Below are 12,690 nucleotides of genomic sequence, written 5' to 3'. Positions count from 1 at the left end.
CCAGTTAATTGCAAACACTGAACAATATTGCAAAGGTTCTTTTGGATTAAAAACATATTTATATAATGATTTGAAATATGTTCAGAATAATGAAAAATATTGTAATTCAAAATAATTTACATGCACAAATTACCAATCTGCTATATCTACAAAAATCCTATTGACATGCATATATCAAGGGCTGGTTTGAAATCCTGTTTCATATGGTGCCAAGAGTTGATGCTATTCGAAATATATTTTTTCCTCCTGCAGTGCATGATGATTTCTACTTCTAGCCATACATGCACAGCAGAGGGCATTAGATATCTCCTAGCTGAACAACAATACACGTACAATTAAATAGAAGAAGTCATTCACAAGACTAAAACCATCTTAGGCAAGTGTTCTGCTCTGATGCTAAACAAGCAACTCTTTTATAAACCAGGAGTTCTGGGTCGTTCAGGAGTTCATTTCAAAAGACTGGAAGAAAGAGCGTTCATCCCCATTCACCGGAACAGTCTAGTAGTGATAAAACATTATTTGATGACAGGGGTTCAGTGGTGGTCTCACTCCAGTGCCGAGTGGACAAGCTTCCACCCGAGCAAAATTTACATCCTTGATTGTCCCACAAAAAAGCCGAGGTTTTAAGAGGCTTGAAAACAGAAATAACTTCTGAACCCTACTGATATTCACTCCAGGACAGCAATGAAGCAACATGGCTTTTCCCAATGACTCTGTTATGCCTGTCCTGTGGCTAGATAGAAGATTTCATTTCAGAGATATTAGACTCACTTTTCAGGAGGAGTAAATTCACCTTAAAAGTAATAGAAATTTAAGAGGCCACATCTTGCCCTGATTTACAGTGTTATGTCCAGAGAAGTTGTAACTAAGTGGAGTGGGAGTGCATTAGGTTTAAATCAGCTCAGAATTTGGCCTAAGTATTTAATCACATTAATCAAATGCCGAGATACATTGCAGACAATAACCCTCTTGGCATCATTTGCAAGTTTTGTTGACTCACTGGAGTAGCGAGTCACCATCTAACCTGGGTATAATGGAGGTGGGAGTGACTATCTGGAGAATGAAGATCAAGGCAATGGGCTGAGCACATTTGAAGGGCAACAGCTAAACACAGCTTGAACTGAACTTTATCATACTGTTGATTATTAATAAAAGCCAAACTCTAGGAGGAGAGTTTGGACTCTAAAGTGAGGGCTGCACTCGCAGACCAAGTTGGGAAAGGCACCTGGTCAAACTTTTTTTTTCAAGCTATAGATAATAAAAGACTGGAGAACAGAACAATGAACTAAGTAGATCATGAAAAAAAAACATGCATGCAACATACACTCAGAAGCTCTATGGACTTTCACAGATAGCTATTTAAGTCTTTACGCCCATATATTATTAGAAGCATATATTGGAAATGTGAACAACTGTCTAGTTTTGATGTTATTTGTAAGTATTGGCAATAATACCCTGTGATCACTTACATAAGAAGTGTTTAATAAGACGGATATTAAAGTTTGGTTTAAAAAACCCTTGTATATTACTGCCACTCAGTACATGAAGGTTTAATTACCATTTGTAATGCAAATTTTTTCTATTAGAAACAAAATAAACTTTACTGTTTGCTCATTATCTTAGTCCTCTAATTTAAGACTAAAATTACTTGTTAAGCCTTATGCATATCAGGTTTAAATGGGAAATATTTATATAAAATATTTAACTGGATTTATATAAAATGTCATGGCATATATTGTCTCAAGCCTACAATTACCTTGTACTGTATATGATTTAAGGGTGATGTCATCAAATCTCTCACCTCCCTAGTGCCTGGATGAGGCTCCGGGATCCCGTGGGGTGGGGAAGAGGGTCCAGCCCAAGCCCGAGTATCTAAACTGCAACTTTACAGTTCCACAGACTGAGCCCCAGATTCAGCTGATATAAGCCAGCTGTGGGCATTTAATTGCAGTGTAGACATACTCTGTGGTTCCTCACAGCTTCTCTTGGGACTAGCTCAGGAGGTGTCACCTACAAGCCAGTCTCCATTTCTCTCAGTGGATGGACCGTACTACTAGCAGTTTTGTGCCTTGCCTTAAAGCAGTCAGTAGCTCTCGCCTTTGAATAGACGTTCCTCTCAGCCATCTCCCTGGAGCTGGGAGTGTGCCTCTCAGTCCTCTTGCCTTTGGTTACTCAGTTGCGAGGCCTTGTGCCAGCTCCCCTCCACTGAATGCCCTGCCTAATTAGCGGTCCACTCTGGAGGGTACAGCAAGCCAGCCTTCTGTTGTCAGCATCACCCTGCTGTGAGGGAGGAGCAGCCTTTATACAGCTCCTCTTCTTCCAACCTCTTCCCAGGTGGTTGGGTTAGAGGGGAGCCTTTCCCTTCCCTGCATGCTCTGCAGGATTTGAGTCCCTTTAAGGGATAGTAGCCCGATTCTTTCTCTGAGCTCCATTCATTCCCAGGACTCAGTCTCTACATGTATCTTTTGGACACTTCTCAAGCCTTAAAGATTCAAGTCAGGTGGTGGAGTGGGCTGACCACTGGAAGCTACTGCCCTCTATGGTGGACTACCCTATCACAGATGAGCAAATGAACTTTGAGTTACTAATAAAGTAGAATTGGCCTAAACCTTCTAGACCAGCCATCAAACTCAAATGAAGGTTTGAATCAATTTTAATAAGAACACCTCTTCTCCAGCATAACATCTATTCTGCCCATCAGAGGCCTTGCTAGCTTGACTTGGCCCCTTGTGGAATCACATAGGACAATCTCTACTTTCCTGGGTACTGTCCTCAAATCTTGGATGCTCTGGCTTCAATCATAGGATACATTCTAGAACTCCTGGAGTAGAATGTGGAAAAAGGCCAATTCTCTGAGGTGGGCAGGGGGTCAGGTCAGAAGGGGAACAGATCTGGCTAGTGAGAGGAAGGGAAAAGGGTGAATAGAGAAAAACATGGTACAGTATAGTGTATTAAGTAATAGTCATCTTTTGGTCCTTAACATACACCTGTTTGATGTGGATTCATAATGTATCATTCTATTTATTGAGCTCTACTACAAAAGGTTCATTTCAACTGAGCGTATTTATGGTAACTATGAAGTCATTACTGAAGAGTGTTTATTTTTCTCAACTCTTGTGTTAACCTTTAATTAAACTAAAAATTACATTTGAATGGATTCTCCCTGAATATTTGCTTTGCTTGCTTGTTAAGTATCACTTTGTTTGTTTTTGACAATATAATTATGGAGATATAGAAGCCACTGTATTCATTAAAAAAAGAAGAAAACAAAACTTTCTTTTACCCCAAAACTTGTGCTCTTAATGAAATTTTATCTAGTACTAGTCTCAGCTTGTGGCTCACTGGGACTTTATGGAAGAATTAACAGAACAATGAATTTTGTAAGACCAAGTTCTTACCCCTTCAAGCTATTTAATGCAATCATTTGATTTACCTTTGAGACATTGATCTTAAAAGATTAGGTATTCAAGAAAATAGGCCATAATTGCTAAGAATAAATTAGCCAATTTTTCTTTAAATGGAGTAGCAATGTGATGATCTTATGCTACTTAAAGCCTTCAAGTAATTATACCTACACTGTGATGTTTGGGGGGGGGGTTGGTGCATTAGGCTCCTTACAAAATCCCAATCTATATTATTAGGGCCAGAGCCTGCTCATTTTGACCAGGCGGGTAGTACACTACCTATCCATCATGCACATAATTATTAAATCATTAGATTAAATGTTTAACAGATTTTGAATCAGTTGATAACAAAGGCCACCATTTCAGTAATGTGACCCAACAATTCTAAAATCCCTGCCTTTATTTTGTTGGTATCAGATTAAAATAGGTTTTTGTTCCTCAGATTAAGATTTAAAAAAAATAGTGCTTAGGTCAAGGGAGTAGGAAAGAACAAAATTACTTCCTCAGTACAGCATAGACCATCTTGCAACCATTGCCTCATGTGTGAAATATTGTCCAGGTTCTGCAAGGAAATGTGAAACTTGCATATCCTAACATTGGCATCTGAGGTTTATATATCCTTGTAACAAGGTTTGCTACTCACCACAGGTGCACTTCCTTGTGGCTCATCTGGGGATTAGCTTGCCAAAGATTGGACGCCTCTTCCACCAGTCACTCAGCCTGTTGTTTCAATTTCGCCCTCCAGGACTCTCTGTGACTTGACCATCTGGCCAGGTCCCTACAGTCCCTGTGTTCTGGGGTCTGCAAATACCTCTCTGAACAAGCTGTCCCTCTACCATTCCAGGCAGTCTTCTTTCTTACATCTGAGCTTCCTCCACTCCCTGTGGCTTCTTGCCAGACCCTGTAATCACCATCAAACCTCTCTTCTGTCAGGGAGTGACTGCAGACTACTCTCCCCAGCAACTTCCCTTCTGTTCTCAGCTTCTTAGCTTTATTGAATCCCCACCTGCTCCTGCCCAGCTTAGCTTCATCCTTAATTAAGTATTACTGAGCCCTGGCTTCCCTCCAGGTGCAGCCTATGCTGTTAATTGGCCCATCTAGCCTACCTTAACCCTTTCAAGACTGGTGTGGGGTGAACACCTCATCACAATCCCCAATTTTTTTTTTTTAGAGGGGGCAGGAGGTGCATTATTAAGGGAATGGAACATGATTATATACTGCCATGTAACTCATTAAATTTGTTAGGAGTCATCATTAGGTATTTATCTAATGAATAATCAAAAGAATGAATCACTAGCATCACAACATTCATATTTATATTTATATCTGAGTAACTATCGTAACAGATGACAATAAGAATGTGTACAACTCATATTTTGGCTGATTTAGAGTTTTAAAGCTGACATCTGTGTATTTCCCGTGATTCATGTTACTTTTCTGTGTTTGTGATTACCTTTGCACCAGAGCTGGACATCACTCATGCAGCATCAAACAGTATACAATTCCTGTGTTTGAAGGAAAATTCACATCTGGTTCCCCAAACACTTCTCAAAATTACCACCACCCTAGTGTATAGCTGTAAGTAGCAGATCACAGCTAACATGAAAGTGAGTTAGAAACAATATTTAAAGGGACACTATCAGGTTAGTATAGATGTGGTAAGAAAGCCAGACTTTACAAAATCCATAATCATCAGAAATAGGACAATGATTATTCTTAATTTCAATTATTTTTACTTGTTCTTGCCTCAGCACAGTGGGCTGGCCTAGATCACCTCCTAAGATCCCTTCCAGCCCTACATTTCCTTGATTCTATTATTCTAATTAAAATATTTTATTTTTAAAGAAATAATATTCTCCAGCAGTGTCTGAAACCCAAACTTTGCAGCATGATGCTAGTGTAGGGATATGCCTATATGTACTTACATTGAGATATATCTCAATAGATGCTCCTACATGGCACAGATAGTTTTTCCCCTCAATATAGCTAGTAGATGTGAACTCCAGCAGGGTGGGGGCATAGTCTTGACTTCAACTAGTTACACTGAGGTGAAAACTCCCTGTGCCATGTCTTCCACTAGGAGTTTACATCAAGATCAAGATAGCTAAATGGACCCAGAACATGAACACAGCTACAATGGCATGTGAAACGGATGCAGCTGAAAATAATGAAAAAAACATTAACAGCATTATGTTTATGGTAGAAATGAGTTTTGTTTTTTTAATATCACAGGTGTTACTAATAACACAGATAAGGAAATCTGTCTGCTTCTTAAAAAATAAAATATAGGAATTTTAACCCAACAGTGTCATAAGTGTAAAAAAAAGACTGAAAAGTAATCCTGAAGATCAACAGCAAACATTTGTATCCACCTAGGAGACTCCGGTTCAGGAACTAATAGAGGTTCTTGCTTCCAGGTGACTGAGAGGCGTATGTGTCATGGAGGTCACACACTCACTCTGCGAGTTGTTTGAACTCAGCAACACCACTTGTTTTGTGGCTTGCAGTGCTATTATTTCTGACTCCAGCACAAGTGATTCTCAGCTGACAGTAAAACATCAGCATTCAGAAAACCAATAGAGGGACTACAAATACAAATAAGCCAGTCACAGCAAAGGATGGTGGAAATCTCAAAGACTACCCATCATAAAGAGTGATGTCCTGAGTTATTACTAAAAGATATGAGTCAAACACCCTTCCTTCAAGTCACGGGAAAGAGGACTAGAGGCCGCCAGTTGTAACTGGTGTCACATCACAACATCTGTAGGCACCGAATGGCTGCACAATTCCAGTAGAGAATTCCAAATATCAATAGCACATGACTAGATTTTTCATGCAAGTTCATGGTTAAACGAACTCAGTGTCATTTTACCATTAAATTTCCCTATGCTAAAGCAAAGCTCCCTGTACTTCCTCTAGTTCAGGAGAAGCTCTTTCACCGCCTACCATTCACATCTAAAACAGATACATTCAGGGATCCAAGAAAAGCTCAAACATCAGGAAAATGAAAGAGGCTAGAACAGAGCTCTGAAGTTAAACTGCAAGAGATTTCCAAATTCTTCAGTTCTAATCATCCCAGCTGGTCTGAATACAGTCAAATCAAACTGTTCTTCAAGAAATTTAGGCATTTTGTGTCTGATTTCACTATGCAATACTTAAGCATGATCTTCAAACAACCTAAGCACATGCACAATTATTTACAAATTCCCACAAATTTAGAATTCATCCTGCCAGCAGTTCACTCAGGACCTGATCCAAAGCCTACTGAAGTCAATGGAAGTCTTTCCCATTGACTTCAGTGGTGTTTGGATCGTGCCCTTAGTTTGCTTTTGGTGTGCACATAGTCGCTGTGAAGATGAAACCAATATACTAGCGCACTCGCTACTGGAAGCCATTGCCTAAAAGGAATCAGGAGTTTTGGGGAAATTAGCTGCCTGTAAATGAGGAAGTACGGGGGGGGGGGGGGTTATCCGCATAAAATAAGTAGTTATGGTAGACACTTAAGGGGTGGAGGACTTTAAGGAATTATTTAGACGCTATTTAGGCAGATTCAGTAACTGCCAAATGCAAAGCAAGGACACAAAAGCTCTGATGAGCCCAGAAAGAAGACAAAAAGTTGCCTGCAGAGTGAAGTAGCAGAAGCATCGGGAATATTTCTCCCCTGAACCCCTCCTCCCCCTGAATCCAGCACCAGATTTTACTGTTGGTTTTGAGTTCGACATCTAAATATAGAAAGATATGCTGGAAAGACATACTGATAGCTAGAGAAATGAATGGATTATTTCAGATGGCAAACTAGCCTGGTTAAACATGCTCTGATCTTATGCCCTGTGGCATCCCCAGTAGGGGAAACAGGTTTTGTTTGTTTTTTTAAGAGAACCCCCCCCCCAATAACTATTTAATAAAGGATTTCAAAAATAACGTGAGAGTGTTAATATGAAGCCTGCATCAACTTCTACTGCATACAACTCCAGTAACTTATCTGTTAGCATAAAGATCATGAACCAAATCAAGGATAGATACTTTTAAAATGAGCACAGATACAAAAAGAAAAAAAAGATTGAGAGGAAATAATTTTATATGAATACTTGTGGCATCTAGCTCTTTAATATTTTACTCTCTTTTAGCCACTAAGAAAAAACCCCAGATACATTGCCGCAGACCCCAAGCCTCCCTTTATCTCTTAGAATAAGTGAAAGCAGATTTCTGCAGGAAAAGGTGATCTACAATTAGCATGTAAGATACCAACTAATTCCACTTGTTATGCAAGCAACGTCGTCTAATTTGGAGGTTAGAGAGCAAGTCACTCTTGTCTGGGATAAATAAAACAACACACTGCATTATGTTGCTCATAACACGGAAAGCTAACATCAGCTCTTGGAAAGCAAGAGCAGCCTGAACCCCTAAACATCAAGAAACCCTCGTTTGCAACAAGCAAAAGTTATGCATAGGTTTCCACTAGACAGCTAAATAGCAGGTCCCTCCACCCCCCCTCGTACACCTCCTATTGCTCGGATAGCTGCCCTCTGTATCTAAAAATCTCCCAAGGACACCGGCTTGATCGATCTTTGTCATGCATTTGGCTTCGCACTTGCGAAGAACAGAGAAGAGAGCCTGGCTTTCTGCGAAACATTAACTTGCACCCGGCTCCTGTCCCTAAGCGGGTTTGCTCAGCGCTGCTGCGGCATGTCAGGGATCTAGCGCGTCTGTCTGTCTTTTTGTTGCTTCAAGGGAGATAAATTAACAGCGAAAAAAGAAGAGGAGTACTTGGGGCACCTTAGAGACGAACAACGTGCTGTCCCAAGCCCTGAAGCGTTAGGAAGCACTAAGGCAATTCCCTTCGGGGTTGATCATCCGAGTGTCTGTTTCGCCGCGGTCCACCACGCTGCTCCGCTGTCTCTTATCGCATCGACTGAGGGGAAATGGGGACCTGCCGTCTTGGCTGTATTGCAAAGATAGCCGCTATCTAGCAAAGTTGATCGGAAAATCTTGACTTCTCCGGGTAAGCCCTCCGCGTAGGGTCGGGCTGGGGAGATGGAGGATACGGACGAGACAACCGGGAAGGGGCCCCTTGGTCTATTTCACAAGCCCCGTTGCGAATACACAACTCCAGAACCCCGCGTGCTGTTGCCTCCCTGCCGTGAAACCGCAGGATCAAACCCTGGCAGGTCCCCTCGCTGCCCTCCCATAACAAACCTGTTCGTGCGCAAACATAATAATAAAAACCAAAACGTCCCCTAGCTGGGACAGGGGGAAATCGCCCTGACCGTTGGCGTCCAGCATAAGTGCCCGGGGAGAGGTGCCTGGCCGCGGGCAGCTGCGGGCACTACTATCCTACACGACGTGGGCTGGGGCCGTTTTCACCCGGGCGAGCCCCGGCCGGGCGGAGGAAGCCGCGCGTCCGACAACTACCAAACTTACTTCCCGCCCCCCGCCCCGCTTGCAACGAGCGCGGGCTAGAGCCGCCTCCGCCAACCGGGGGCAATCGACGCGCCCGCGGAGAGCCCCGCGTCTGCGGAGCGCGCCCGGCCCCGGCGGGACGCCCCAGCCCGGCCCCGGGAGCTGCGATCCGCGAGCGGGCAAGGCAGCCGCTGCCCATCGCAGCCAGCGCTCGGGTCCCTCTGCACGCCCCCGCCGGCCTGCCTTTTTACACCGCCCTCCCCCTTCTCGGCGACTCCCCGGAGCAGCTCCCCCAGCCTGTGCAACCAGCGGCGCCTTGAACCCCCAGCTTCGCCGGCATCCCTGCTCCAGTCCCGGGCTTACCTTAGAGCGGGCTCTGGCAGGCTGCGAGCCGCAGTCGGATTCCTGCCCCCCAGCCCCGGCGGCGGCTCCGAGACACCTCGGCTCTGTGCCGCTGAAGAGCCGAGCGTCCTTTGCCCGAGCGCTACCTCCCCGCGTTGCCGTGCAGCCCGGAGGTATGTTGTTAAACCGAGCCGCCTTTGGCCGTAACATTGAACGTCAGAGATTTGGGAGCGCTGAGCAAACCCCACCCTCCAAACCCTGAGCCTTGGCCGCCCGCGTGGGGGGGTGGAGGAGAGAAGAGAATTAAAGAGCAGGCGTGTGCGCTACCTACAAGCGGCTCCTCCATTAACCCCTTTCCTCCTCTTCCTCCGCTCCAGGGCCGTCCGTGGGGGGAACGGTGCAAGGGCTCTCGGCTGGGATTCCTCCCTGGGCATGTCAACGTGCACCTGACGGGAGGGAGGCAGATTTGCTTGGCTCCAGCGCACTTTCTGGCCCTGTTGCCATTACAACTGCTTGCAGGGTTTACAACTTTGCGGCAGAAGGAGTCATTCCACTCTCTCCTTGCAGAGAAAAGGCTTTCAAGGTTTCACAGAGAGAAAAGGAGGACTTGGGGCATCTTAGAGACTAACCAATTTATTTGAGCATAAGCTTTCGTGAGCTACAGCTCACTTCATCGGATGCTGTAGCTCACGAAAGCTTATGCTCAAACAAATTGGTTAATCTCTAAGGTGCCCCAAGTCCTCCTTTTCTTTTTGCGAATACAGACTAACACGGCTGTTACTCTGAAAGGTTTCACAGCTCACTGATTATTATTGACGTGACAGTAGCATCTGGGGGCGCAACCCAGATCAGGACTCGGGGCTGCTGGCTGCTGCCCGAAAGAGCTTACCGTCTAAACGCAGCAGACAAAGAGGAGAAAGAGGACTAGAGAGAGGAAGTGACCTGGGTACGTCTACACAGCAAACAAACAAACAAAACCCCCAACAACAAGACTTGGAGGCCTGGGTCTACAGACTGTGGCTTACTTTAAAAATAGCCACGTAGCTGTATGTGCTTGGGCTGGAACTCTTAAACCCATCCCTGGCCCGGTTAAGGGATGAGAGCCAGAGCATATACAGGGCTATATTGAGAACTATAGACCCAAGTTCTGAGACTGGCTGTGGCAGGGTTTGTTTTTGCGGTGCAGACATACAGCCAAAGTCACAGCAGCTCAGCGGCAGAGCTAGGAATAGACACACCTGTGCTCCGGGCCCCCAGGCTGATGTCCAATCCACTGGACTAAGTTTAGGGTTGGATGGGTTCAGATTTTCATCAGTCAATTTCACCATACACAAAGGGACAAAAAAAATATTTCCATGGCTAACAAGTGCTATTTACAGATAGGCAAAATAAGAAAAATGCTGCTTCAGAACTTATGAGAGTTTGACTTAAAATATTTACTTTGTACATTTTGATGTGTGATGTTGATAATTTGTGTTATAATGATTACAAAGCTTTAACTTTTAATGTTTATTGCTATTAAAATAATGATTGCCTGGCACGCACACCCTTAATTTCCCACAACTGTGAACATTTATATCAATTAAAATTTAAAAAAAATACTTAAACCCCACAATTTTGCACTACTGTGAACATTTAACTAGATAAAAATCTTTTAAAACTGCTTAAAATGAACATATAGTAGCCCGAAAAATTTAAAAAAAATAAAAATCAAGTTCTTCCAAGTCTATGTTCCCACCCTAATTAAGAACAAAACAAAACTTTATTTCTGTATTTACTTTTACTCAGAGGCTTCATTTCAGAACATTAAGAATTTTTTTCTTTTGATGATGGGGGAAAAAAAAAGCCCTGGATTCTATTCAGATAAGATATACCTTGAAAAACCCTAAAGTTTATCCAAAAGGAAATGACCAGCAGTACTACTGGCTGGGGGAAGGAGGAAGGGGTGAGGCCAACTGGCTCTCCTTCCCCCACCTGCACTCCCTCCCAAGACCTAATGACCATGAGAGCACATGCCTGGCCACCAGGCCTTAGGCATAGGGGGGGGCAGAAGACAACAATTCCATTTTGAAAATTGTTTTTTTTTTTTCCTACATAGGAACAAAAATGAGATATTTCAAAAATTTTAATGGGAAAACAAGAGAAAGTGAGAGAGAGCAACAGGCACAAGAATAACCAATAGCCTGGTGATTAGGGCATTTGGCTGGGAAGTGGGAGACTCAGGTTGAAGTCCCTGTTCTGCTTGATTCAGTGCCGAAACTGCCAGGCTATGGCTTCTTCCTCTTCTCTGTATGTGTCTGTCTTGAGAAATTGCACCCTGGATAGGAGAAGCCCTTCCCAATGAATTTTTTTGTTGGAACAGATACATTTCTATGAAACACTCAAAATGGCCATTTTGATAGAAAGAGTGTCAATTTTTTTTCAACCAGCTCTGCCCATGCAGCCCACGTCCCGCACCCTCTTGGGCTCAGTGGAAGTATAAGCCGCAGCTCTTGCAGTCTAAGCAAGCCTCAAGAGCTAGAAGCAATCCCCTTCAGAAGGAGCAGAGAATGAACCACAAAAAGCATCCTGCTGCTTTACACCTGTGAACATTAGTGATGTCATCAGACTGACTTCGTAAATTACAACTCTGGATGTGGTTTTCTATTTTACCTACTGGCTATTTGCTCTGCTCCCAGCCTCACTGCCTTTGCCCTCCGTGCCTCCAACCAGCCTTTCTTCCCCGTTACTTCCAGTCACCTTCAATCTCCCTTGTCCTCTTCTTTTGTCCTTCCCATTCCCTTACTCCCATGAATCCATCCCTACCTGCATTCCTTCTTCATCACCCCAACCTGACCCCTCGTCACATGCTTAAAAAGAATCCCAAGAAAAATCAACTCAGACAAGAAGAGTGGAACATACATGGTGTTTTCCATCACTGTGATTGTTTTGCAGATATGGTATATCCCTCTACATTGCCCTTTGCCCCTCTTTTCTATCTACATTTAGCTCTTTGGAGCAAGACTGTCTCTCCCTGTGTGTAGGTCCTGTCATCTGATACCATAAAGATATCAATCCTGATTAGAGCCTCTAGCTGTTACTGCAATGCAAATAAGTAAGCCAACAGCTACTTGGAGATTCAAAGTTATTTCAAGACATAAAAAGGAAGGAAATTTGTGTTTAAAGCTGTAGGGGACCTGCCTTTATACCTGAGTTGCAATCTAAGTTCAGTGCATGTTCTTAATGACTGTGCAAGCAGTGTCATTAGTGCAAACAGGGTGTTTAACCTTAACTGTGCATCTCCTGGGTTTTGGTGGATTAACTGAAACCCCGATTATATTTAATTATCTCCAGTGCTGCCCTCTGTGATCATTGCCTTGCTTTATGGCTTAATAATCTGCACATTGATATAAACCAAATGACAATTAACATTAGTGCAGGTTGGGTTTGCATTTATTGCTGTTCCTAGGTCTGCACGCCACATGCTTCCGCTCTGCAGTTTCATTGCCATTTATCAGCACCTCCTTATTGGAACAGCTCCTGACTTTAAAAACAAATCAATTGA

General features: G+C 43.4%; 1 protein-coding gene across 6 annotated transcripts in view; it reads right to left on the bottom strand.

Annotated features, from left to right (window-relative positions):
• LOC311523328 (contactin-4) overlaps positions 1 to 9,301 on the bottom strand; it is a 648,631-nt gene extending 639,330 nt beyond the window's left edge. For 5 of the 6 annotated variants that reach the window (XM_084633191.1, XM_084633189.1, XM_084633193.1 and 2 more), the window contains exon 1: positions 9,168 to 9,301. The gene's annotated coding sequence lies outside the window, so the exon portion shown is untranslated. Of the gene's footprint in view, positions 1 to 4,047; positions 4,261 to 9,167 lie in introns of those variants that run through there. The other variant, XM_084633190.1, reaches the window with a different exon arrangement.
• Positions 9,302 to 12,690: the final 3,389 nt, after the last annotated feature.

The sequence above is a fragment of the Lepidochelys olivacea genome (genome assembly GCF_965140295.1).
Source record: "Lepidochelys olivacea isolate rLepOli2 genome assembly, chromosome: 7".
In the NCBI taxonomy this organism is placed as follows: domain Eukaryota; kingdom Metazoa; phylum Chordata; order Testudines; family Cheloniidae; genus Lepidochelys; species Lepidochelys olivacea.
This window is presented reverse-complemented; position numbering and strand designations above follow the sequence as displayed.